The sequence below is a fragment of the Solanum stenotomum genome, chromosome 1 (assembly GCF_019186545.1).
Source record: "Solanum stenotomum isolate F172 chromosome 1, ASM1918654v1, whole genome shotgun sequence".
NCBI lineage: Eukaryota > Viridiplantae > Streptophyta > Magnoliopsida > Solanales > Solanaceae > Solanum > Solanum stenotomum.
Genome location: NC_064282.1, coordinates 69,992,313 through 70,019,173, shown reverse-complemented (window position 1 = coordinate 70,019,173; position 26,861 = coordinate 69,992,313). Strand labels below are relative to the sequence as shown.

The 26,861-nt window shown below is 34.6% G+C and overlaps 4 pseudogenes; 2 read left to right on the top strand and 2 right to left on the bottom strand.

Annotated features, from left to right (window-relative positions):
• Positions 1-6,310: 6,310 nt before the first annotated feature.
• Positions 6,311-8,983, bottom strand: LOC125856024 (endoribonuclease Dicer homolog 2-like; annotated as a pseudogene).
• A 2,592-nt stretch (positions 8,984-11,575) lies between these two features.
• LOC125856018 (endoribonuclease Dicer homolog 2-like) lies at positions 11,576-12,531 on the bottom strand (annotated as a pseudogene).
• A 100-nt stretch (positions 12,532-12,631) lies between these two features.
• LOC125856010 (endoribonuclease Dicer homolog 2-like) lies at positions 12,632-13,693 on the top strand (annotated as a pseudogene).
• An 11,958-nt stretch (positions 13,694-25,651) lies between these two features.
• Positions 25,652-26,861, top strand: part of LOC125856001 (histone deacetylase 14, chloroplastic-like) — a 35,140-nt pseudogene continuing 33,930 nt past the window's right edge.

Below are 26,861 nucleotides of genomic sequence, written 5' to 3'. Positions count from 1 at the left end.
GTATTTAAGACCACAAGTTTCAGAATTCTATGGTTTGTGTTGAGCCAAATTAAATATTTCTTTAAAGATAAAAAGATGTAAACTTTAAAGCTAATCATGTTTCAATTAATAAAATGCTATTTCTTTTTCGTAATAGATAAAAGAGGAAAGAACATGGGAAATCGAGATTTAAAATATGAGGATAACAAACCACAATATATAGATTAGCAATGTATTTACCTGACTGGGAAGTCGAGATTCAAAAAGACAACAATGCTTGTGAGATCTCACCACATTAAGAATTTTATGAAATCTTGATTAATATTCTCCAACTTTTCATTAGATTTATCATCACCTTTTCCTCATTTAATTTTATTCTTTCTTCAGCTTCCTGTTTGAAAATATTTGGAGATTTTTTCCTACATAAACATAAAATAAATAAAGATATCAGTAATTAGATTACCATTTTGTTGTCAGACTTATAATAAAAAATGTGGATATATAATTTCAGCCTCATATGGCTATAGGTGAAAATTATAAACACTAGATAGAAACCATCAAGAAGAATAAAATATGCATTTGAAGAGAGATGACAAATAATCGTACAGACTCTTTGAGAAATAAAGATCCTAACATACAAAGAATTGCTAGTTGGAGAATCTTAGTAGCTTTATTTTTTTACTAGCTAAATTTTAAATTTATAGTTGAGGGTTCAACTCCTACCTTGTAATCCCCTTCTCCATTTTACATTTCCCTAACCTCAATTTTGTTTTATATTTTAAAATGAATAAGAATTCCTGGTTTTGAAAGACGCCATCAATAATATGAAGTTTTTTCTTTTGGAAGATTTAAGCAATTTTACTTACCAAAATTTAGTTTTATCCTTTTTAGGTATTTTTCAGTGTACCAAAAAAATAAATTTACAGACATTAATTTGGACAATAAAAGTACAAAACTAATGAATAATTATATGGGGCCAATCATCAAAGCTAACTATCAATTAGTGATTTTTATAAGGAAAAACATTAATTAGTTATGAAATTTGTTGTTAAAAAGTATATAGCTAATAATATTATTTGACATTTTGTCCTAAATATATTAACAATGTAGTTTTGATGTTTAGTGATAGTGGTTATTCTTCTCTTCCTTTTTTTTTTTTGTAGTAATGATAAAATTGGAATCAAGAACACTTTATTTGAAAAAAAAAGAAATATTTTAGTGTAGATTATACCAATTAGTGATACCTTATTTATGCCCCAATTCCTAAGCTTTAGAAAAGATATATATCTTTGAATATATTTTGTGTCTCCTAGATAATTTTGTTTCTGTAGAAATCATCATATAAATGTGGATCAAACAAAAAATGAGTGAAAACGCACAATTCTTCAAATATCATAAGTAAAAAACATGAAAAGGGAAAAAAGAGGGAGTTATGAAAAATATAAATCATACTGAAGTAGAGTATCCCCTAGTTTGACTTGCTCTGTCCAATAATCTCTATAAGTCTTTGTAAGTTTATCTGCCATCAAATTTATGAATCCACTCTCATCATATTCTTCTTCAGTAAAATTTGTCTAATATAGACTTTTAAAATGCCCTTTGAAACTTTCGTACTTGACCGGACATTCTACAGAGGTATATTGAAGAATACATCAAAATCGTTTGGAAATGGAATTTGAGAATTCGGCAGCCACCATTTCTCAATTTTCTAATCCATGGCGACACACTGAACATGCCAACACCATATCTTCTTCAACTTTCTCCATTTTTTTAAAGAAGGTTTAGAGTTTTTCAAAGGAACTAAATCACTTGGTAAATTTATAATCCATTTTTTTCTTCTTAAAATGGGCATACCTTGCATTAATTTGTAGTGGTTATATTTGGTAAAAATCTTATTTTGGTCAAATATGAATTAAATGAATCAAGACCAGCTAATGCGATTGTGGCAAAAAGAAAAAAGTTGTATTCACTTTTCTTAAAATAACATATTTTATTTTTTTACCATATTAGTGTTTTGTTATGAAATTGTTCATTTTTTCCAAGCAGAATTTGGAAATTTTACTCACTTCTTTTTTTTAAAAAAAATTGTCAATTTTTATTTTTATAAAAATAGAAATGAAGTGACCACTTTACAAAACACTGTTCGTGTCGGTCTCCCGCTCTAAGTCTAGAGCAATCTCTATTGATTTTTCCTGACTCAACACACTCATAGAAGGACTAGGAACCACAATATACTTAGAGGAATTTGAATATATTGAATGAAAATAAATTTTAGAATATAGTACACAAGTAAAACTGAACAAGAAAGTGTTAAACTAACCTTATTATCAATGCTCTGAAAATCTAAATTTGACTAATACTCTACTATTTTATGTGGTTATTTAATATTACGGGTAGCATAAAAACACTATCTTGATTAGTGACAATGAACAAGTAAAATGAAACATTTATTTTCAGTATAGGGAATACTCCTCCGTCCATCTTTACTTGTCCATTATACTCACGGATCTTACATGCTACCTGAGATTCCACGATGTTTTTAGCACTTGGAATTTCTTGGAGTTGTAGTGCTAGATTATGTTGTTACAACACATCTCTATTTCAAATATTCGGGACTGATTCCAAAACTAATTACTTATTTGTGGTCTACATTTGTAAATGATGAATGTTAAGCTCAATCTGCAGTTAAGGCTATCATGCATGAGCACATTCTTTATGCCTCGCCAGATCTGCAAAGGTAGATATTTTGTACTGTTGAGGATTTTGAGAAATTGGATCTTGTGTCCACATTTGGATGGGAGAGTGAAACTACTTTCCCAAATGTGCTTGGAGATGTCATTGAGTCCCTTGCTAGAGTGTGATCTTTGTTGATACTGGCTTCTATAAAGATGCTACATTTCTAAGCATAAGACCTCTACTCGAATAGTCGATCAAATAATAAAACTCTTTCCAACAAGACAGTTAAGTGAACTATGTGACCCAAAAAAAATTCATGCGACAAGAATTCGACATTTGAGACATAAAATTATGTGGGACTCTACAAGATGTGTCCAATTACATTTAAGGTTCTTGGAGACTACTTACCCTAAACTCTAGCTCACACATATATAAAGTGTAATATATTTCCTTGAATAAGCATCTCTAAAATTTCATATATTCATGAAATATTCATAAAGTGATAAAGATGTGGGCACACTCTTCTTGAGAACCAAATATTTTAACAAGATCCATAAAACCCTTTCACGGAGATCAAATAAATCCTAAGGAGGTCCACATCATCCTTAGTTTGAGTGACACTAACATCCCTTGAATCACGTAAAAATCTTAAGAGAGAGGATTCAAGGAATAAACATATTTGTACTCACAATCTTTATGAATAAAATCATGCTTTTTTATTATTATGTGATTGCAATATATTTTTTGTATTTGAGAAAAAATATTGCAAATAAATTGGCACGCCCAGTGTGACCCAATTTACCCTTCATCTCCTCTCTCACAAATAAAATGAAAATCTGAAGCCACAAACCACAAAGATAGAAATCCCATTTTTGTGGGTACTTCAAGTCTCGTCTTTGAGTGTATCAAGTTTATACTCCGACAAGCCTTGAAGTAGGGGGCATTTATAAACACCAAAATTTTGTGGAACTCTATGAGATGATTACACTTCCTCAAGAAAAGTATGACAATTTGGAAAGTCACGATTAGTGGGAACATCCTCCTGAACGAGCTCAACACGCTTTGTAGCTTAGGACAAGTTTAAATTGGGTTTCAATATCATTGTTGTCAATGTACGCAAATTCATACTCATTCAAATTACCAAAATTCTACTATTAAATGTCTCAACATTTAATAGGTCGCTCAAATACTTTAATATAGAAAAAAGATTATTATTTTTCTTTTATGTCCTAAAATTTTTACATAGGCTATGGATCACTGTGGTCCAAGCCAAGTGACACTTTGCATTAGGTATCTGGACAATAAGAACTCCTACACACCCAGTGCAACACACAATGCTAACAAGTTTTCTTTTATGTCCTATATTTTTACATAAGCTATGGATCATTGTGGTCCAAGGCAAATGACACTTTAGATTAGGTATCTAGACAATAATAACTCATGCACACCCAATGCTAAGTAATTAAAAACCAAGTTAAATAAAATTTAAGTGAATATCAAAGCTAGCAGTATATTGATCATACTAGTATAAAAGGTTTACATTATTAGGCATTATGTGGAAGTTATGATAAAGGCATTTGTCAAAAAATATTGATATAAACAACAACTACATGTCAATTTTAAGCTAGTTGGGGTCAATTCTCTTGGTTTTTTGGATCAGGACGAGGAGGAATAGATGTACAAGTGACATGTATAAGTTATACTTCCAATCCCAATACTACCTTAATCTAATAATTAAATCATGAAGACATAAACAACATCACAGATTGGAGGTGCACCAAAATTCAATTAATACCTACCTAGAATAGTATCGTTCATGGAACATAATAAAAAGGCAATTTAATATATTGTTCACTACAGGAAAATTCCTTTTGCATCAGAAATATAATTTTTTAGCATTCAATCAAAACATTACTTGGTCGTCAAGGCAGTGAGTTGAGAACCACGAGGTATCAAGTACAATTTTCAGCGGTGGCAAAAATGTAGGTGATTTCTTCTATTTATGCTTTGAAGGATAGACTTACCGAGTATCACAATCAAGAAAGCATGGTTTAGAAATAGAAAGGAAGAGGGAGAAATATCAATTCATGTAATTCTAGACGCAAGAAGAATAAAGTGAACCACAATCAAGCAAACAAAATATACTATTAAGAAACAGAAAAAAAGACAGAGATTAAGAAGTAAAAAAGGACGGTCTAGCAACTAAAAGACATTTAATTACTAGAATAAAATCTAAGGGTGAAAAGAAATTGAACTCATACTAGTGGAGACTAACCTAAGTAATCAAGAGGGTTCAATTGAACAGATACGAGGGTTTCTTCAAACTCACAAAGATGCATAAACATCAAATGTTCATTCAAAAACCAACTCCTAAAATAAACCCTAGTTTCTACTATTTATAATAATAGATAAACTAACCTAAGCTAGTTACAATAATACCCGTGAGCTAAAACCAAGGAAAGTCTAGCCTATTAATTATTTAAAATTTAGTCATCATATATATATGAACAATGCCTATTATACGGTTTGAGGTCATTCTCATTATTTTAAGTCAAACTACAACAAATCTTGTGTGTGCATCTCCATGCTTTTGGGAGATAAATATTACATAGAAGGTATGAGATGAGCCCAAAGGCACTTGATCGATCTTTATTCTTGTCTGATTAATTAATTTCTACAAAAGATCTAGCTGACTACGGAGTGAAGGATTTGATCAATGAATATTCATTTTTTTCTTCAATGTCGAATGAATTCACACCAAGTAATCAACTCCGATCGAACTAATCAAACCCCAAAACAAATTATATATTTTAGTTAGGATTCTAGGAGACAAAAATTTGTTTGCAACAAATCTTATATATGGAAAATTAACTCCAACGACAATATAAATATGACGAAACAAGTATATTTTATTAATTAACAGTTTTGGGTCCAATTATGTCCCTCTCTTGATTCTTTTGTAGGATAATTTGCACCTTAAATGAATTTTATTTGATATCCATGTAAAGAGGTTTTGGTGGATTTCTTTTTTTTTTCGAAGAATTTGGTTATCAAGAACATTCCACCCACATCTTGATATCTTTGTAAATATTTCATGAATTTATGAAATTTTCAAGATCCATCTCTAAGGGATATATTACCCTTTATATAGTGTAAGCTATGAGTACTTTTCAAGAATCCTAACTGAAATTGACTCATCTGGTAGAGTCCCACACAATTTTGATATCTACAAATATCGAGTTCCTATCTCATAAAGAAATTGATTTCTTTTTTAAATAACGTTTCTGGTTACATAGTTCACTTAACTCTCGTGTTGGCTAGAGTTTTATTGTTTGAGGTGTAATCAACAGTCCCAGAAGAGGTCTTATCTTTAGAAATGTATTAATATCTTTGTTGAAGCTAGAATAAACAAAGATCGCACAAACAACGAACCCAACAATATCTCCAACCACCTTGGAGAAAGTAGTTTCAGCCTCCCATACGAACGTGGACACGAGATCCAATTTCTCAAACATCCTCAATAGTACAACATATGTGCCTTTGTAGATCTGGCAAGGCATGTGAAGGTGCTTGTGCAGGCCAGCCTTAACTGCATATTGAGCATATCTTTCATTGTTTAAAGAACCAGACCTCAAATTAGTAATTAGTCAAGGTGTCAGTACGAATATTTAAAATCGAAATGTGTTGTAAAAACATAATCTAGCACTGCATCTCGAAGAAATTCCGAACGTTGATATCATCGTGGAATCTCATGTAGCATGTATGATCCTTGAGTTAGAGCTTCAACAAGCAGTGAAGGATCATGGATCTTGTAATGCAGCAGGGATTCAAAGTACCAGACATTAACTATCTTCTCAGCATTCACAGGGAAGTGTCTTGGCATAGGTGCATCGACAAAATCAATGTGCAACCAAATCCATTTCATAAATGATTAAGCCGCTACTTCCCCACACGAGTTGAGGTAGGCACTTATTAGTGCCTCAACCACATCAACTACTTCTTACTATTTCTAATCGTTTGCCTTGGTGTACAACCGCATCAAAGTTGTGAACTTGAGAATTAGGAATGATTCATGCTTTAAAATCGAATGGTTCATTACGGATAAATTTTAATATTTTACGAGCACATCCAAACTTGCACAGTATAACATTGGAAATGATTTTATTTTTCTTAATTCTGAGAAAACCCTCGTGATGACTTTCATAAGTTTAAACAGTTGTATACTAACATCACATTTGAGAAAATAGTCTCCAAGTTTCCCAAGTTATTCCAAATGAAACTTCTGGAGGCATTTCTTTGTTGTCATTACTTCCAAAACCTTAGCAGTTGGGATACAAAGTTTTAGTTTGCAGTGATCCAAAAGCTTTCTTTCCAAGTTTATTCAACATGATTGCTTCCCCTATAAAGTTTAAAGGTTGTAGCACGACAGATAGTTATTGGCGAAAGATTCTTGACCTCGAGAATCTTATGAATTCTAAGGTATACACATATGGCAGTGAATCTGTTATACTCCACCCAAACAGATTCACTGCAATACGTGTATACCTTAGAATTTATAAGATTCTCAAAGTTAAGATTATTTCGCCAATAACTATCTGCCGTGCTAGAACCTTTAGACTTTATAGGGGAAGAAATCATGCCGAATAAAATTGAAAAGAATTCTTTTTTATCACTACAAACTAAAACTTTTTATCCCAACTTCTAAGGTTTTGGAAGTGATGACAACAAAGAAATGCCTCTAGAAGTTTCATTTGGAATCACTTGGGTAACTTGGAGACTCTTTTCTCAAAGAAGCTATCAGTATACAACTGTTTAAGACTTATGAAAATCATCATGAAGGTCTTTTCAGTATTAAGAAAAATAAAATCATTTTGAATGCTACATTGTTCAAGCTTGGATGTTCTCGTAAAATTCTAAGATTTATCCGTAATGAACTATTCGATCATAAAATGGGGCTCATTCCTAATGATAATTATCCAGTTTAAAGTTTTGGCAAAGTGTTTGCCTTCGGTGAAAATGTATAGTAGGGTAAAGTAGGAGATCAGAAGCAAAAGTTTAGCTGATGTGGTTGAGGCACTAATAGGTGCCTACCTCAGCTCAAGCGGGGAAGTAGCAACTTTATCATTTATGAAATGGATTGCGATGGACGTTGATTTTATTGATGCACCTATCCTAGGCACTTCCTCATGAATGCTGAGAAGCTAGTCAATGTACGGTACTTGGAAATCACTGCTACATTACAAATTTCATGACCCTTTGTTGCTTGTTAAAGTGCTCACTCACAGATCTTACATGCTACCTGAGATACCAAGATGTTATTAGCACTTGGAATTTCTTGGAGATGTAGTGCTAGGTTATGTTATTACAACACATCTCTATTTCAAATATTCGAGACTGAATCCAAGGCTAATTACTTATTTGAGGTCTACTTTTATAAATAATGAATGTTATGCTCAATATGCAGTTAAGGCTAGCATGCATAAGCACATTCTTCATGCCTTGCCAAATATGCCAAGGCATATATGTTGTACTGTTGAAGATTTTGAGAAATTGGATCTTGTGTCCACCTTTGAATGGGAGAGTGAAACTACTTTCCCAAATGTTCTTGGAGATAATATTGAGTCCTTTGCTAGAGTGTGATCTTTGTTGATACTGGCTTCTATAAAGATACTACATTTCTAAGCATAAGACCTCTTCTGGAATAGTCGATCAAACAATAAAACTCTATCCAACAAGACAGTTAAGTGAACTATGTGACCAAAAAAAAATTCATGGGACAAGAATTCGACATTTGTGATACATCAAAATTATGCGGGACTCTACAAGATGAGTCCAATTTCATTTAAGGTTCTTGGAGACTACTTACCCTAAAATCAAGCTCACACTTATTTAAAGTGTAATGTATTTCCTTGAATAGGCATCTCTAAAATTTCATATTTTCATGGAATATGCATAAAGTAATCAAGATGTGGGTGCACTCTTCTTCACAACCAAATGTTTTAACAAGATCCATAAAATCCTTTCACGGAGATCAAATAAATCCTAAGGAGGTCCACACCATCTTTAGATTGAGTGACACTAACATCCCTTGAATCACGGAGAAATCTTAAGAGAAGGGAATCAATGGATAAACATATTTGTACTCACAATCTTTATGAATAAGTCATTCTTTTTTATTTATTATGTGATTGCAATATATTTTTTGTATTTGAGAAAAAATATTGCAAATAAATTTGCACGCCCAGTGTGACCCAATTTACCCATTATCTCCTCTCTCACAAATCAAATGTGAATCTGAAGCCACAAACCGCAAAGATTGAAACTCCATTGTTGTGGTTACTTCAAGTCTCATCTTTGAGTTTATCAGGTTTACACTCCCACAAGCCTTGAAGTAGGGGGCATTTATAGACACCAAAAATTTGTGGAGCTCTATGAGATGAGACACTTCCTCAAGAAAAGTATGACAATTTGGAAAGTCACCATTAGTGGGAATATCCTCCCTAACGAGCTCAACACGCTTTCTAGCTTAGGAAAAGTTTAAATTGGGTTTCAATATCATTGTTGTCAATGTACACAAATCATACTCATTCAAATTACCAAAATTCTAGTATTAAATGTCTCAACATTTAATAGGTCGCCCAAATACTTTAATGATTATTAGTTTTCTTTTATGTCCTATATTTTTATATAGGCTATAGATCACTGCGGTCCAAGCCTAGTGACACTTTGCATTAGGTATCTGGACAATAATAACTCTTGCACACTCACTGCAACACACAATGCTAACAAGTTTTCTGTTATGTCCTATATTTTTACATAAGTTATGGATCACTGTGGTCCAAGCCAAGTGACACTTTGCATTAGGTATTTGGACAATACTAACTAATGCACACCTACTGCATCACCCAATGCTAAGTAATTAAATACCAAATTAACCAAATTTTAAGCGAATATCAAAGATAGAAATATATTGATCATACTAGTGTAAAAGGTTTACATTATTAGGCATTATGTGGAAGTTATGATGAAGGCATTTGTCAAAAAAATATTGATATAAACAACAACTATGTGTCAATTATAAGCTAGTTGGGGTCAATTCTCTTGGTTTTTTTGGATCAAGGCGAGGAGGAATGGATGTATAGGTGACATGTATAAGTTGTACTTCCAATCCCTACACTACTTTAATATAATAATTAAATCATGAAGACATAAAGAACTTCACAGATGGGAGGTGCACCAAAATTCAACTAATACCTACATAGAATAGTAGGGTTCATGCAACATAATAAATAGGCAATTATATATATTCTTCACTAGAGGAAAATTCCTTTTGCATCAGAAATATAATTTTTTTGCATTCAATCAAAACATTACCTGGTTGTCAAGGAAGTAAGTTGAGAACCATGAGGTATCAAGTACAATTTCCAGTGGTGGCAAAAATCTAGGGACTTCTTCTATTTATGCCTTGAAGGATAGACTTACCTAATACCACAATCAAGAAAGCAATATATATGGTTTAGAAATAGAAAGGAAGAGGGAGAAATATCAATTGACGTAATTCTAGACGCAAGAACAATAAAGTGAACCACAATCAAGCAAACAAAATATACTATTAAGAAACAGAAAGAAAGATAGAGATTTAGAAGTAAAAAAAGACGGTCTAGCAACTAAAAGACATTTAATTACTAAAATAAAATCTAAGGGTGAAATGAAATTGAACTCATGCAAGTAAAGACTAACCTAAGTAATCAAGAGGGTTCAATTGAACAGATATGGGGGTTTCTTCAAACTCACAAACAAGCCTAAATATAAAATGTTCATACAAAAACCAACTCCTAAAATAAACCCTAGTTTCTACTATTTATAATAATAGATAAACTAACCTAAGCTAGTAACAATAATACCCTTGAGCTAAAACCAAGGAAAGTCTAGCCTATTAATTATTTAAAATTTAGTCATCATATATATATGAGCAATGCCTATTATACTGTTTGAGGTCATTCTCATTATTTTAAGTCAAACTTCAACAAATCTTGTGTGTGCATCTCCAAGCTTTTGGGAGATAAATATTACATAGAAGGTATGAGATGAACCCAAAGGCAATTGATCTATCTTTATTCTCGTTTGATTAATTAATATCTACAAAAGATCTTTCAGACTACGGAGTGAATGATTTGATCAATGAATATTCATTTTTTTTCAATGTCGAACAAATTCTCACCAATTAATCAACTCCAATCGAACTAATCAAACCCCAAAACAAATTATAAATTTTAGTTAGGGTTCTAGGAGACAAAATTTGTTTGCAATAAATATTATATATGGAAAATAAACTCCGACCACAAAATAAATATGACGAAACAAGAATATTTTATTAATTAACAGTTTGGGTCCAATTATGTCCCTCTCTTGATTCTTTTGTAGGATAATTTGCACCTTAAATGAATTTTATTTGATATCCATGTAAAGAGGTTTTTGTGGATCTTTTTTTGAAGTATTTGTTATCAAGAAGAGTCCACCCACATCTTGATACCTTTGTAAATATTTCATGAATTTATGAAATTTTGAAGATCCCTCTCTAAGGGATATATTCCCCTTTATATAGTGTAAGCGAGGAGTAGTTTTCAAGAATCCTAACTAAAATTTGACTCATCTGGTAGAGTGCCACACAATTTTGATAGCTACGAATGTCGAGTTCTTGTCTCATGAAGAAATTGATTTCTTTTTTAAAAAACCTTTATGGTCACATAGTTCACTGAACTATCTTGTTGGCTGGAGTTTTATTGTTTGAGGTGTAATCAACGGTTCCAGAAGAGGTCTTATGTTTATAAATGTATTAGTCTTTGTTGGAGCTAGAATCAACAAAGATCGCACAAACAACGGACCCAACAACATCTCCAAGCACATTTGGGAAGTAGTTTCAGCCTCCCATATGAACATGGACACAAGATCCAATTTCTCAAAAATCCTCAATAGTGCAACATATCTGCTTTTGTATATTTGGCGATGCATGAAGAAGGTGCTTGTTCAGGCCAGCCTTACCTGCAAATTGAGCATATCATTCATTGTTTAAAGAAGCAGACCTCAAACCAATAATTAGTCACGGAGTCAGTTCAAATATTTGAAATAGAGATGTGTTGTAACAACAGAATCTAGAACTACATCTCCAAGAAACTCCAAACGTTAACGTCATAGTGGAATCTCAAGTAGCATGTATGATCCTTGAGTTAGAGCTTCAACAAGCACTGAAGGATAATTGAACTTGTAATGTAATAGGGATTCAAAGTACTAGACATTAACTAGTTTCTCAGCATTCAAAGGGATGTGTCTTAGCATAGGTGCATCGACAAAATCACTGTGCAACCAAAGACATTTCATAAATGGTAATGCCGCTACTTCCCCACACAAGTTGAGGTAGGCACCTATTAGTGCCTCAACCACATCAACTACTTCTTACTATTTCTAATCATTTGCCTTAGCCTACTATACATTTTTATTGAAGGCAACATGAACTCTTAATCAAAGTTGTGAACTTGAGAATTATCATCAGGAATGATTCACGTTTTAAGATTGAATGGTTCATTATGGATGACTTTTGATATTTTACGAGCACATCCAAACTTGCACAATGTAACATTGGAAATGATTTTATTTTTCTTAATTTTGAGAAAATCCTTGTGATGACTTTCATAAGTCTTGAACAGTTGTATACTAACATCACATTTGAGAAAATAATCTCCAAGTTTCCCAAGTTATTCCAAATGAAACTTCTGGAGGCATTTCTTTGTTGTCATTACTTCCAAAACCTTAGCAGTAGGGATACAAAGTTTTAGTTTGCAGTGATCCAAAAGCTTTCTTTCCAAGTTTATTCAACATGATTGCTTCCCCTATAAAGTTTAAAGGTTGTAGCACGACAGATAGGTATTGCGGAAGATTTTAGACCTCGAAAATTTTATGAATTCTAAGGTATACACGTATGGCAGTGAATTGATTATACTTCACCCGAACAGATTCACTGCCATACGTATATAACTTAGATTCATAAGACTCTCTAGGTCAAGAATCGTTCGCCAATAACTATCTGCCGTGCTAGAACCTTTAGACTTTATAGGGGAAGAAATCATGCCGAATAAACTTGAAAAGAATTCTTTTTTATCACTGCAAACAAAAACTTTTTATCCCAACTGCTAAGGTTTTGGAAGTGATGACAACAAAGAAATGCCTCCAGAAGTTTCATTTGAAATCACTTAGGTAACTTTGAGACTCTTTTCTCAAATATGCTATAAGTATACAGCTCTTTAAGACTTATGAAAATCTTCATGAGGGTCTTTTCAGCATTCAGAAATATAAAATAATTTTCAGTGTTGCATTGTTCAAGCTTGGATGTGATCGTAAATTTCTGAGATTTATCCGTAATGAACCATTCAATCTTAAAATGGGGCTCATTCCTAGGGATAATCCTCAAGTTTAAAACTTTGGCAAAGAGTTTGCCTTCGGTAAAAATGTATATATAGTAGGGTAAAGTAGGAAATTAGAAGCAAGAGAGTAGGTGATGTGGTTGAGGCACTAATATGTGCCTACCTCAACTCAGGCGGGGAAGTAGCAACTTTATCATTTATGAAATGGATCAGGATGGACATTGATTTTATTGATGCACCTATGCTAAGGCACTTCCTCATGAATGTTGAGAAGCTAGTCATTGTACAGTACTTAGAAATCACTGCTACATTACAAGTTTTATGACCCTTTGTTGCTTGTTAAAGCGCTAACTCACGGATCTTAAATGCTACCTGAGATACCAAGATGCTATTAGCACTTGGAATTTCTTGGAGATATAGTGCTAGGTTATGTTGTTACAACACATCTCTATTTCAAATATTCGAGACTAAATCCAAGACTAATTACTTATTTGAGGTCTACTTTTGTAAATAATGAATGTTATGTTCAAATTGTAGACAAGGCAAGCCTGCATAAGCACATTGTTCTTGCCTCGCTAGATCTGCAAAAGAAGATATGTTTTACTGTTGAGGATTTTTAGAAATTAGATCTTGTGTCCACGTTTGGATGGGAGAGTGGAACTACTTTCCCAAAGGTGCTTGGAGATGATTTTGAGTCCGTTGCTAGAGAGTGATCTTTGTTGATATTGGCTTCGACAAAGATACTACATTTCTTAGCATAAGACCTCTTTTGGAATAGTTGATTAGACCTCAAGCAATAAAACTCTATCCAGCAAGACTATTAAGTGAACTATGTGACCCAAAAAAATTCATGGGACAAGAACTTGACATTTGTGACATCAAAATTTTGTGGGACTCTACAAGATGAGTCCAATTTCATTTAGGATTTTTGGAGACTAGTTACCCTAAACTCTAGCTCACACTTATATAACACTTATCTAAAGTTTAATATATTTCTTTGATTAGGCATCTCTAAATTTTCATATATTCATGAAATATTCATGAAGTGATCAAGATATGGGTGCACTCTTCTTGACAACCAAATACTTTAACAAGATCTGTAAAATCCTTTCACGAAGATCAAATAAATCCTAAGAAGGTCCACATCATCCTAGTTTGAGTGACACTAATAGCCTTTGAATCATGGAGAAATCTTATGAGAGGGGAATCAAGGGATAAATATATTTGTACTCATAATATTTATGAATAAACTCATTCTTTTTTATTTATTTTGTGATTGCAATATTCTTTTTGTATTTGGAAAAAAATAGTGCAAATAAATTTGCACGCCTAGTGTGACCTAATTTACTCTTCATCTCCTCTCTCACAAATAAAATGCAAATATGAAGCCACAAAACGCAAAAATTGAAACTCCATTTTTATGGGTACTTTAAGTATCATCTTTGAGTTTATCAAGTTTACACTTTGACAAGCCTTAAAATAGTGGGCATTTATAGATACCAAAATTTTGTGGAACTCTATGAGATAGGTCACTTCCTCAAGAAAAGGGTGACAGTTTGTAAAGTCACGATTAGTGGGAACATCCTCCCGAACGATCTTAACACACTTGTAGCTTAGGACAGGTTTAAATTGTGTTTCAATATCATTATTGTCAATGTACACAAAGCATTCTCATTCAAATTACCAAAATTCTAGTATTAAATGTCTCAACATTTAATAGGTTGCCTATATACGCTAATATAGAAAAAAAGATTAATATTATTATTAATAGAAGAACAAGTTTTCTTTTTTGTCCTATATTTTACATAGGCTATGTGTCACGAACTTAGAGTCTCACTAATGTTCTGTGCGACACCTAGCAACTTATTCACGAATATTTCACTGTCTTGTAAGCTCAAGTAAGCCTTTTCAAACTAAGATCGCTAAGAGAATAAAAGAAAGACTAGAAAAGCTTTGGAAGAAGGCTTTGTATTACTTTGTGGAAAGCTTTACACTTGGTTGGATCAGTTTTCAAATAAGAGGCCCTCTATTTATACTACCTCCTAAGGACCTAAGTATAAATACTATTTACTTTACAAGTTCTTAAAATATTTACACTTTAGTTCTATTCTAGAATTCTCAACAAGTTCTGGGGAATTTTAAAGACTTCTTGATATCTAGGGAGTTCTAAAGGGTTCTACTAACCTCTCCACAACTCTAGATTCTTCTCCCTTATCCCGATGCCAAATTTGAACAGAGAAGTGGCAGGACATGACACTCTCCCCCCACTTGTTGATGCAATGAATATGGCGTATTGCTGCAAGAACTCCCGAATTCGGTCCTTAAACTGCCATAAATCTTCATATCTCTCTCATGTGGCCTCCTCCGAAAATTGTACCTTCCAATGTACAAGGAAGATGGCACTTGCTTGTTGTCCTCGCTTCCTTCTTGCTTGATAGTCTATGATAGACTCGATTTTTCGATCATGCGAGACGGTGATAGTTATGGTTGCCCATTTTGACTAGTTCTGGCTGGGATCATCTTTGTCCTCATGGTATGGCTTGAAAACGCTCGCATGACAGACTAGATGGATCTTCAAGTGTGAAGGTAACTCCACTTTGTAGGAGATCTTGCCTACCTTAGCAATGATCTTGAACGGGACCTCATATTTTCGCAATAAGTTCTAATGTACGACCCTTAGTGCTTTAAACTATCTTGGGTTGAACTTTACCAAGACCATGTCTCCAACTTGGTAATCAGTGGGACGTCGATTGCAGTCAGCAAATTTCTTCGTCCTTTTGGTTGCCTTGTCTAAGTCGGACTTGGCAGTGTTGAGTTGTTTCTCCCATCCTTTGGAAAGATGGTAGGGTCCCAAACTCTTTCCATGAAAAGTGACAGGTAACAAATGTAGAGTTTAAGGTTATTGGCTAGTCGCCAACTCAAATGGTGTGCGCCCGGTGGACTCACTCCTTTGCAAATTGTAAGAAAATTGCTCTATGTCTAGGAGTCTGCCCAATCTTTTGAGTCTGCACTTACGCAGTTCCTTAGATAGCACTCTAGTAGGGAATTGACGTGCTCTACTTACCTGTCTGTTTGTGGGTGGAAACTTGTGGAGAAGTGAAGCTCCGTGCCAAGTATCTCAAACAACTCCACCAAAAGTTCCCAGTTAAGCGTATTCTTGATCACTAATGATATGTCTTGGCATCCCCCAATACTTATCCACGTTATTGAAAAATAGCATGGCTGCCTCCTTAGTGATGCAACCGGCTATGGCGGGCATGAAAGTAGCATATTTTGAAAATATGTCCACCACGACCATTATCATTCCATACCCATCGGACTTGGGTAAGGAAGTGATGAAGTCTATGGTTACTCTCTCCCATGGGCGTTCTGTTACAGGTAGTGGCTCAAGTATCCCTATCGGTTGCCTCTGCTCCACCTAGTCCTGCTGACACACCAGGCATGTCTATATGTAGCATTTTATAACGTCCCACATGCGTGGCCAATAATAGATTACCTCAATCAACGCCCTCGTTCGTTGCTTCCTTGGATGCCCAGCCACAGTGTGTCGTGGCTCTCTTTGATGATTTTCCGCCTACCTAATAGACCCAAACTTGGGCACATAGACCCTCTGACCAGTAGTGAGTAGGATATGGTCTTCCACCCAAAAACCTTTTGTCTTGCCTTGGGCGGCCAACTCCATGAGCTTTTTTGCCTTTGGATCATGTTGCATGCCATACTTGATATCATCCTAGATGTCACAATAAGTTGTAGTGATGGAAGTGAGCTCAGCCTTCCTACTTAGTGCGTCGGCCACTACATTGCCCCTTCCCGGCTTATACTCTAAGACGTAGTCAAACTCGACTAGAAAGTCTTGCCACCTAGATTACTTCAGGGTGATCTTCTTTTGTGATTGGAATTAGCTAGTGGCCTCATTATTGGTCTTAACCACAAACTTGGAGCCTAGTAAGTAGTGCCTCCACGTACGTAGGCAATGTAAGATGACTGTCATCTCTTTCTCCTGCATCGTGTAGCGTCGTTCGGTCTCATTCAATTTGCGGCTCTCAAATGTTATTGGGTGTCTATCTTGCATCAATACTCCCCCAATGGTGAAATCTGAAGCATATGTATGTACCTCGAAGTTCTTTCAAAAGTCAGGCAGCGTCAAGACCGACTCTTCAGTCACAGCGGCCTTGAGGTTTTTGAGAACCCTTTGGTACTCCTCGCTCCAAACCCATGACTTATTCTTCTACAATAACTCGGTCAGCAGACCGACCTTAGCGGAGTAGACACTTATGAATCTGCAATAGCAAGTCCAAGGAAAGATCTCAACTTGATCACTTTTGTGGGTTCCTCCCACTCTTTGATCACACGTATCTTCGCTTCGTCCAGCCGCAGTTCGCCTTGGCTAATTATTTTCCCCAAGAAGTGTACCTCGTGCTGGGCAAAATCGCATTTCTCCTACTTGATATAGAGTTAGTTAACCCGTAAGACTTGGAAAACCTTCTTCAAATTCTCCATGTGCTCCTCCAAGGTGTTACTATAGATGACGATATTATGGAAGTATACTACCACAAACTGATCCAAGTAGAGAATAAAGATTGTGTTCATCAACGTGCAAAAGGTGGTGGGTGTGTTGGTTAAGCCGAAGGGCATCACCAACCACTCGTATGCTCTAAATCTCGTCACGCACACCATTTTTTGCTCATCCACTTCTGCAACGCGAAGCTGGTAGTAACCTTTACTAAAATCCACCTTGGTGAAATACTTAGCCTGTCCAAGTCTATCAAATCGGCAATAAGCAGGATATGGTACTTATTTTTTATGGTTACCTTATTAAGATCTCGGTAGTCAATACATAGTCTTTATGACACATCTTTCATCTTTTGAAACAAGATTGGCACGCCATAGGGTGCTTTGGACGGACGAATGTGACCTGCCTTAAAGAGCTTCTTCAGCTGCTTCCTTAGCTCTTCTAACTCAGGTGGAGCCATGCGATATGGTGCATGCGCGGGTGGATTGGTTCTAACCTCCAACTCGATCTTGTGATCTACCTTGCGCCTAGGAGGTAAATTTTTTGGCAACTCGTCCGGCATCACATCTTTATTCTCTTTAAGAACCTTCTCAATAGCCGGTGGCAATGCCTCATTGGCACCATTGTCTTCTCCCAAACTTGAAATGATGGCTATGAACATCGGCTCTCCTTTTTAAGGTCCTTCATGATCCGCATAACCGACAATTGGGCATATTCTTCCTTCTTTCGCACATTAACTAGAGGTACCATGCATGAACCTTCTCGCTCCATGACCATAAGTCATTGGAGGTAGGGATCGATCATCGTATGACACGTTTGGAAGAATTTTTGCCCAAGACTGACATCAAATATATCTAAAGAAGCTACGATAAATTTAGTCTTACCTTGCCACTTACCCAACTTGATGCTTACTCCTTGGGCAACTCCACACATGGGAGTTGGGTATGCATTGACTGTCTTTAGGCGGGTGTTGTTTAGATTGTAAGTTAGCCCCAACCTTGTTGTCGCGTCTTGGTCGTAATGTTGGCTTCTAAACCGGAGTCTACCATGGAACGAGTTGGTCGCCCATTAATGGAGATGTCTACATATTGCATGTTATAGTCTTTCGGCTTCTCCGTCTGCTTGGCAATAGCCCTGCATAGCCCGACCATGGCTAGTTGTGTCATGCCTGCATCCTGCCCTTTCTCTTGTGTGTCCTTCTCCTTAAGCCCGTAGGATAGCACCAAGGTTCTCCATTTCTGAGGACCTGGCATAACCATACGGTCCACCACATATGTAGCAACCATCTCATTTTGTAGTCTGCACTTTCCTCTCCGTGTAGCTCTAAAGCCCGAACTGCTTGTCGTTTGACTTGTAGGAGTCGTGTTGTTTAGACTGTGCCTGCTGCTCCTTACCTAGGACACGATCTCCCCCACCTTTAACATGACTAGTCCTCACGTCCTCCACCTTTGCCTTATCATGCATGTCATGCTTGAAGTCAGTCAAGGCTTAGGATTGTGTGATGGCCTCATCCATGGTCCTAACCTGCCGTCATTCCAACTTCATCTTAGCCCAATTTTCAATCCGTCCATGAAGTGGAACAACATGTCTTCGTTCGTCAAGTTAGGAATTTGAACCATGAGAGTAATGAATTCCTTCACGTACGCCCAAATGTTGCTTGTTTTCTTCAATTCCATGAACTTGCATTTGACGTCATAGATGACATTGTTAGGGAAGAAGGCCTTCTATAACTCTTGTCGAAATTATGCCCAAGTGTTGATGGTGCACAGCCCGTTCCCTATCTCAGTTTTCTTATGCCTTCACCATAGCATGGCCATCTCCGAAATATACATCACGACAGTATTGATATTGTTTTCATCGCTCTTTACCCGACTACACTTGAAATAATTTTCCAAGTGCCATAAGAAGTTCTCCACCTCTTGGGCATCACAGACGCCTTTGAACATATGTGGCTTGGGAGCCTCGACACTGGCTTCTCTATCTCGGTCGGATGAAGTAGATCATTCGGCTTCAACGCCCTCCTTGAGTTCTTTCTTCTCGGATCTCATGGCTTCAATCACACTTAGCGCATCAATGAGCCGACACTCCAAGAAAGTGATGGCCTCATTCATCTCGAACTCGGCACGCTGGCGGCCCTCCAACTCCTTGCGGATGTTGTTGTTTTCCTCAAGGTTGAAGTCCTCTAAAGTCTTAAACTTTCCATCAACCTCATTCAAATGCCGGCCTAATATATCCACGGTCTGCCTCTCCATTTCAACCCTAGCGACCCATTTCTCTCCGGCGGTGACGCCAACGGCCTCGTCACCATGCCTATCGTCACTTGCTTCAATGGTCGAAGGTGTGTGACATGTTAGAGCCTCGCTTGGTGTAAGGTCGAGCAACATTTCCTTACTACTCTTGTGGTGCTTCTTTCATTTGCAGATCTTCCTTCCACCATCCAGCCTGATATTGGTAGAGCTAGCAACGTTTACGTCTCCTTCGTTGGTCATTCCCTTAGTACAAACCTTTGCTCTAATATCACGTTGTCGGAGACTTAGAGTCTCACTAATGTTTTGTGCAGCACCTCACAACTTACTCACGAATCTTTCACGGTCTTGTAAGCTCAAGTAAGACTTTTCAAACTAAGACCGCTAAGAGAATGCAAGAAAGACTTGAAAAGCTTTGGAACAAGGCTTTGTATTACTTTGTCGAATGCTTTACACTTGGTTGGACCATTTTGCCAATGAGAGGCCCTCTATTTATATTATCTCCTAAGGGCCTAAGTGTAAATATTATTTACTTTACAATTCCCTACAATATTTACACTTTAGTCCTATTCTAGAATTCTCTACAGGTTCTAGGGAATTCTAAAGTCTTCTTAAAAATATCTAGGGAGTTCTAGAGTGTTCTACTAACCTCTTCACAACTTTAGATTTTCTCCCTTATCCTGATGCCGAATCTGAACAGTGAAGTGGCGGGACATGACATTATGGATCAATGCGGTCCAAGCCAATCACACTTTGCATTAGGTCTCTAGACAATAATAACTCCAGCAACACACAATGCTAACAAGTTTTCTCTTATGTCCTATATTTTTACATAAGCTATGGATCACTAAGGTCCAAGCCAAGTGACACTTTCCATTAGGTATTTGGACAATAATAACTCCTGAACACCCACTATAACACCCAATGCTAAGTAATCCAATATTAAAGTAAGCAACATTTAAGTGAATATCTAAGCTAGCATTATATTGATCATACTAGTATAAAAGGTTTACATCATAAGGCATTATGTGAAAGTTATGATAAAGACATTTGTCAAACAAAAATTGATATAAACAACAATTACGTGTCAATTTTAAGCTAGTTGGGGTCAATTCTCTTGGTTTTTTGGATCAGGGCGAGAAGGAATGGATATATAGGTGACATGTATAAGTTATACTTCCAATCCCCGCACTACGGTAACCTAATAATTGTATTATGAAGACATAAAGCACTTCAGAGATTGGAGGTGCATCAAAATTTACTTAATACCTACCTAGAATAGTAGGGTTCATGGAACATAATAAAAAGGCAATTTAATATATTGTTCACTACAGGAAAATTCTTTTTGCATCAGAAATATAATTTTTTAGCATACAATCAAAACATTACCTGATCGACAAGGAAGTGAGTTGAGAACCATGAGGTATCAAGTACAATTTTCAGCGGTGGAAAAAATCTAGGAGATTTCTTCTGTTTATGCCTTGAAGGATAGACTTACCTCATACCACGATCAAGCAAGCAAGATATATGGTTTAGAAATAGAAAGGAAGAGGGAGAGATACTTGATGTAATTCTAGATGCAAGAACAATAAAGTGAACCACAATCAAGCAAACAAAATATACTATAAGAAACACAAAGAAAGACGAGAGATTTAGAAGAAAAAAAGGACGATCTATCAACTAAAAGGCATTTAATTACTAGAGTAAAATATAAAGGTGAAAAGAAATTGAACTCATAAAAGTGAAGAGTTACCCAAATAATCAAGAGGGTTCAATTGGATAGATGTGAGGATTTCCCCAAATTCACAAAGTAGCCTAAACATCAAATGTTCATTCAAAAACCAACCCCTAAAACAAACCCTACTTTCGGCTAGTTATAATAGTAGATAAACTAACCTAAGCTAGTTAAAATAATACCCTTGCTCTAAAACAAAGGAAAGTCTAGCCTATTAATTATTTAATATGTAGTCACCTCTTGCTTAAATTTAGTATATTTTAAATCTTCCATGCTTCTTTCATTAATCTTCTAAGGTATCCAAACTACTTCGAATCGACTTGATGGTCTTCATATCCATGATGACTAATCCATATCACATCATGATATGTGTAGAACACCACTACATAAATATAATCTTAAATAATTTAAGTTTTAATCTCAAATCACTAAATATTTATTAGTAATGTGTAATGACTACATGTGTGATTTGGAATAAAGTAATTAACATCTTCTAGGTAGGAAACTGAAGAGTTTCCTTTGATTTTCCCCATAAATGACTTTTCCCTTTTAGCCAATTTTTAAACTCAAAAGAAAATTTCAAAATTCTAGAATAATTTTTTCCAACAAAACTCAAAAGAAAATTTCAAAATTCTAGAATAATTTTTTCCAACAAAAAAATCCTTCACATGGATAAACAACAAAGAGTTAGAACAATGATGAATAAAAGAAGGGAAAAGATAGGAGTTACATTACCTTGGTTGAGTGACACATCTTGTATGAGAAGAAGAGAGATGAGAATGTTGGAATAGGGATCTGGTAAAGCCCATAAGAGAAGAAGGAGTAGAGTAACATTCAGCCATGAGCAAGGAGGCAACATAGTAAGAAGAAATGAAAGTGATCTCAAGAGGAAGTTGAAGTTAGCTTTTATAGATAGGGTTAATGAAAGTGGGCTTTACCCTAATCAGATTAGAAATAGGTTGCTTTGATTTTTTTATTTTGGGCTTGGGCCACAACTTTATTTTCATTTTTTGATAATTAATAAAATGGCGTATACGACCAAAAACAATTCTTAAAAAAAGGGTTTTCGGGGTAATTTAGGAAGTATCGGAATATCAAATATGGTAAAGAAATGTCAATCATGTAATATTTTCAAAACAGTTAAAATATGAAATTGCCAAGATTTTCGTGAGTTCCTCATATAGAAAATACCTTCATCCCCCTTCACAACTACTTATATTTGGATTGTGTAGGAATATAAGAAATCAAAATTCCATCTATTGTAGATAATGATACTATGAGAGATTTATTGATCACCAAAGATGAAGTAATCCTGAAGAGTTTGCTAGCTCCTCCAAAAATTTGAGAACAATATGAATCAAATTTGTTGATTCTCTCAANGAGATTTATTGATCACCAAAGATGAAGTAATCCTGAAGAGTTTGCTAGCTCCTCCAAAAATTTGAGAACAATATGAATCAAATTTGTTGATACTCAATGAACTCCCTGCACAATGACCAAGGATGATTTACTCTTTAGATATCAAACTCTAATACACCGTAATCAAGAAAATCTAAAGAAATTATGTCCCCCTAACCATTAGACTTATATAGTAGGAATCTGGTAAACATTGAAACCGTGCTCATGTTCAAGTACTTATGTCACAAACTTAAAGGTAGAAAATCCTACCTTTGGTTTGAATCGCCTTGCATGAAGAATGTGCAAACAAGTAAAATTAGTAGATGAGGATAATAGATTGATGTCAGGTCTCCAACTTATCAACTATACCTTCAACCTTTTTTTGTAGCTATGAAAAGGAATTACACACATCAAATTAGGAGGGCACAATATTATCATCTCGAGAAAAATGGTCCACATTCGCTTTCATCATTAGCTAAAGGGAATATGAAGAATTCTTACCTTAACTACACTTCCATCTTCAATATTGGCGTAGCTTACTTTCTATAAGCAAGACTATTTAAGTAAGAAAATTGTATTGCAAGAGGAGGGAAGTGAGTCTTTAATAGAGATGAAGTAAATTTCAAAGAATTTACTATTTTGTATGGTCATAGTGATTTCACAATATTGTTATAACAATAAATATTGAGAAGTGCAAAGAAATATAGGTGAGATGCTTCCTCATAAGTATACGAACAACATATTGGGAAAACTCGAAAAATAAAAACATTTCAATTAATTGAGGACAAAGAATGGGGGCAAAAAGGAAGAATTCCTAGATTAGCACAATGGAATATAGGAATGGTAATTAAGAGTTCTTTAAGTTACAACCTTACTATAAAGGTCAAGAAAGAGAAATGTTAACTAACCTTAAAAATACATTTAAGAAAATATTAATGGATAAACTAGCATTCCAAATTGCTATCGTAGTGTCCTTCAAGACTTTCTTTCTCATAGCTACCACTTCTACAAGTTCATCACTCATTATCCCATAATTGGTTAATTCATCACAAAGTTGCTTAGCTAAAATGCCAAACTTCACCGTGTTTAACCCTTTCGAAAAGAGAGATTTCAACCTGTAGAACCAAACCATTCATGATTAGTAAAGAAAAAGCATATCATTGAAATCTACACACACATTAATATATCGTTGAGTTTTCAAGAGCATAGTTTTAGTTTAATAGCAAGAGAAGGATGAAATTACAAAGTATAAATGGACAGAGCTCAACAATACTAGTAGGGAGTGTATCAGTTCCACTTCCTTCAGAACTATCCCAAATATATCAAGAGATAAATCAAACAATATGATATTGTTGTTAATGCTGAAAATATTATGGTGATTCATCCAGGTTTGTGGACAAATTTTTGACGATCACCATGACATTTTGTAAGGCAATTTGTCAAGATTTATGATCAATTTTTTTAACATCACCATAACTTGATGTTAATGAAGTCTTGCCCAATATCAAATTTTAGTAGTGAAAAACATATTCATCTTACAGTTGAATCTAGGAGGTAGGATGTACACATATCTTATATATATCTTTGCAGGATAAAGAGTTTTTTTCTAATTGATCCACAATTCAAAAGATGGGTTTATTCAGACCTCTTTGGAAGTTGGTTTTTCAAGTAGTGAACATTCGGTATAATCTCACAAGTGAGTTTGAGGAGGGTAAGAATTAAGATGTACACATATTTTACCCATATCTTTGTGTGATAAAAATATTATTTCTAATAGACCCACGATTCAAAAGAAAAGTTCATAACATGGTTGTAAGGAAAAAAATATGACAATAAAATAGCAATAGAGAAAACAAATTTAGGTTTATGCGTAGATATTCTTCAACTGATTAGATAGTATAGTTTTTGTTAAAAAAAAATTAAAAAAAAAATACAGGATGATATATATTAATATGGGAAAGTTAAGTAGTTTTGTTGGTGAAATTACAAAATTACAATTGAAAATAAAATAAAGAAAATAAATTTCCAGGTTGAGACATGAATATATATCTTGCTATTTTTAAGGAGATTTAAGCCCATGGCAACAAGTCTTTTCACCAGTCCAGCAATAATCTTCTTAACTTGTCCTCTCCGGACAACATACCTCAATCTCAAAGTACAAGTCAACAAATACGAGACAAAAATTGAATCCAAAGCTTCATAAAAAGAACATCTTCCTTCAACTAATAAGAACTTTTTTTTACTCACTCTTATGCACTCTATATTTTCTTATACACCGAAAAAAGTAAGATCATCATTATTTGTAGTGGAGACATTCTTTCTTGCTATGAATAGGAAGATTATGGAGTAGTAAATTGGAAAGACAAATGACCTAGAGGTTACATGAGTTTCAAGACATAAAAAGATAGAATAATGAGTGAAATAATAGAGTTCAATGAGAAGTTACTGCCAATATGGCTGACCACATTCAGTCTCTAAATAAATGGCAATTACTCCAACGTTGTGCTAACAAAGTAAAACTATCACTATTTATAGGGGAGATATTCTTCCTTGCAATGAATAAGAAGATTATGGGGTAGTAAATTTTGTAGATAATTAATGACCTAGAGGTTACATGAGTTAGAACACATAGAAAGATAGAATAATGAGTGAAATAATGGAGTTTCAATGAGAAGTTGTGGCCAATATGGCCGACCAGATTCAGTCAAAAGGCAATTATTCTCAAAGTTCTGCCAAAAAAGTAAGACCATCACTATTTATAGGGGAGAAATTTTTCCTTGCAATGAATAGGAAGATTATGTGGTAGTAAATTTGGTAGATAAATGACCTAGAGGTTACATGAATCACAAAAGATAAAAAAGATAAAATAATGGAATTTCAATGAGAAGTTATGGCCATGGCTGACCACGTTCAATTACTAAACAAAAGACAATTATTCTCAATGTTCTGCTAATAGAGTAAGACCATAACTACTTGTAGGGGAGAAATTCTTCCTTGCAATAAAAAGGAAGATTGTGGGGTATTAAATTGGGTAGATAAATGGCCTAGAGGTTACATAAATTACAAAAGGGATAAGGCAAAAGTACCCCTGTGGATTGTAACCGAAATCTCAGAGACACACCTAAATTTAACTAAGTCCTATTACTCCCCTCCCCCACCCCACCCAAACTAATTTAAAATGGAATAAATATACTACATACACTAACATGGCATAGAGAGTGTGCACACTCGAAGAAAAGTGATGAGTGCACAAATAGGACACATGTCATTTATTGATTAGTAATTTTATAATTAGTTAGTACACATATTTATTGATTATAAAACTTATATACATTTAATTATTTTTATTTTTTTCTTTATAAAATATTTATTTTAATTTCTCTCTCACTTTAAATTTTTAAAAATTAATTTGTTATCTTTTCACTTTCATTTTTTAAAAAAAAGAATTATGTATATTTTTTAAAAATAAAAAATTTAAAAGTGTCCTTTAATTTTAACGTTTTATTTTTGATGTTTTATTTGGTTTTCTTCACTTATTTTGATATTATTTCAAAATTAAGTTATTTTAAATACAAGACATTTGGAATTAAATTTGAAATCAAATCAAAACAAAAGACAAAGAAAATAAAATCAATAGAAAAACAATGAATGCAGGTAAAAATTAAAAGTTTCGGTACAAGGTAAAAAAGTGTATTAACTTAATTTAAACACAAGATAAAGAAAATAAGAATATTTTATAATAATTTTTATTTTTTTAAAAAAAATATAGATACATTTACACACGTGGAAGGCGAGTGTGTACAAACACAACTTACTTGGGTGGTTGAATGTGCCACGTCAGCACAAAAGGTGCACAAAAATATGGAAAAAATGAGTTCGGGTGGGGGGGGGGGGGG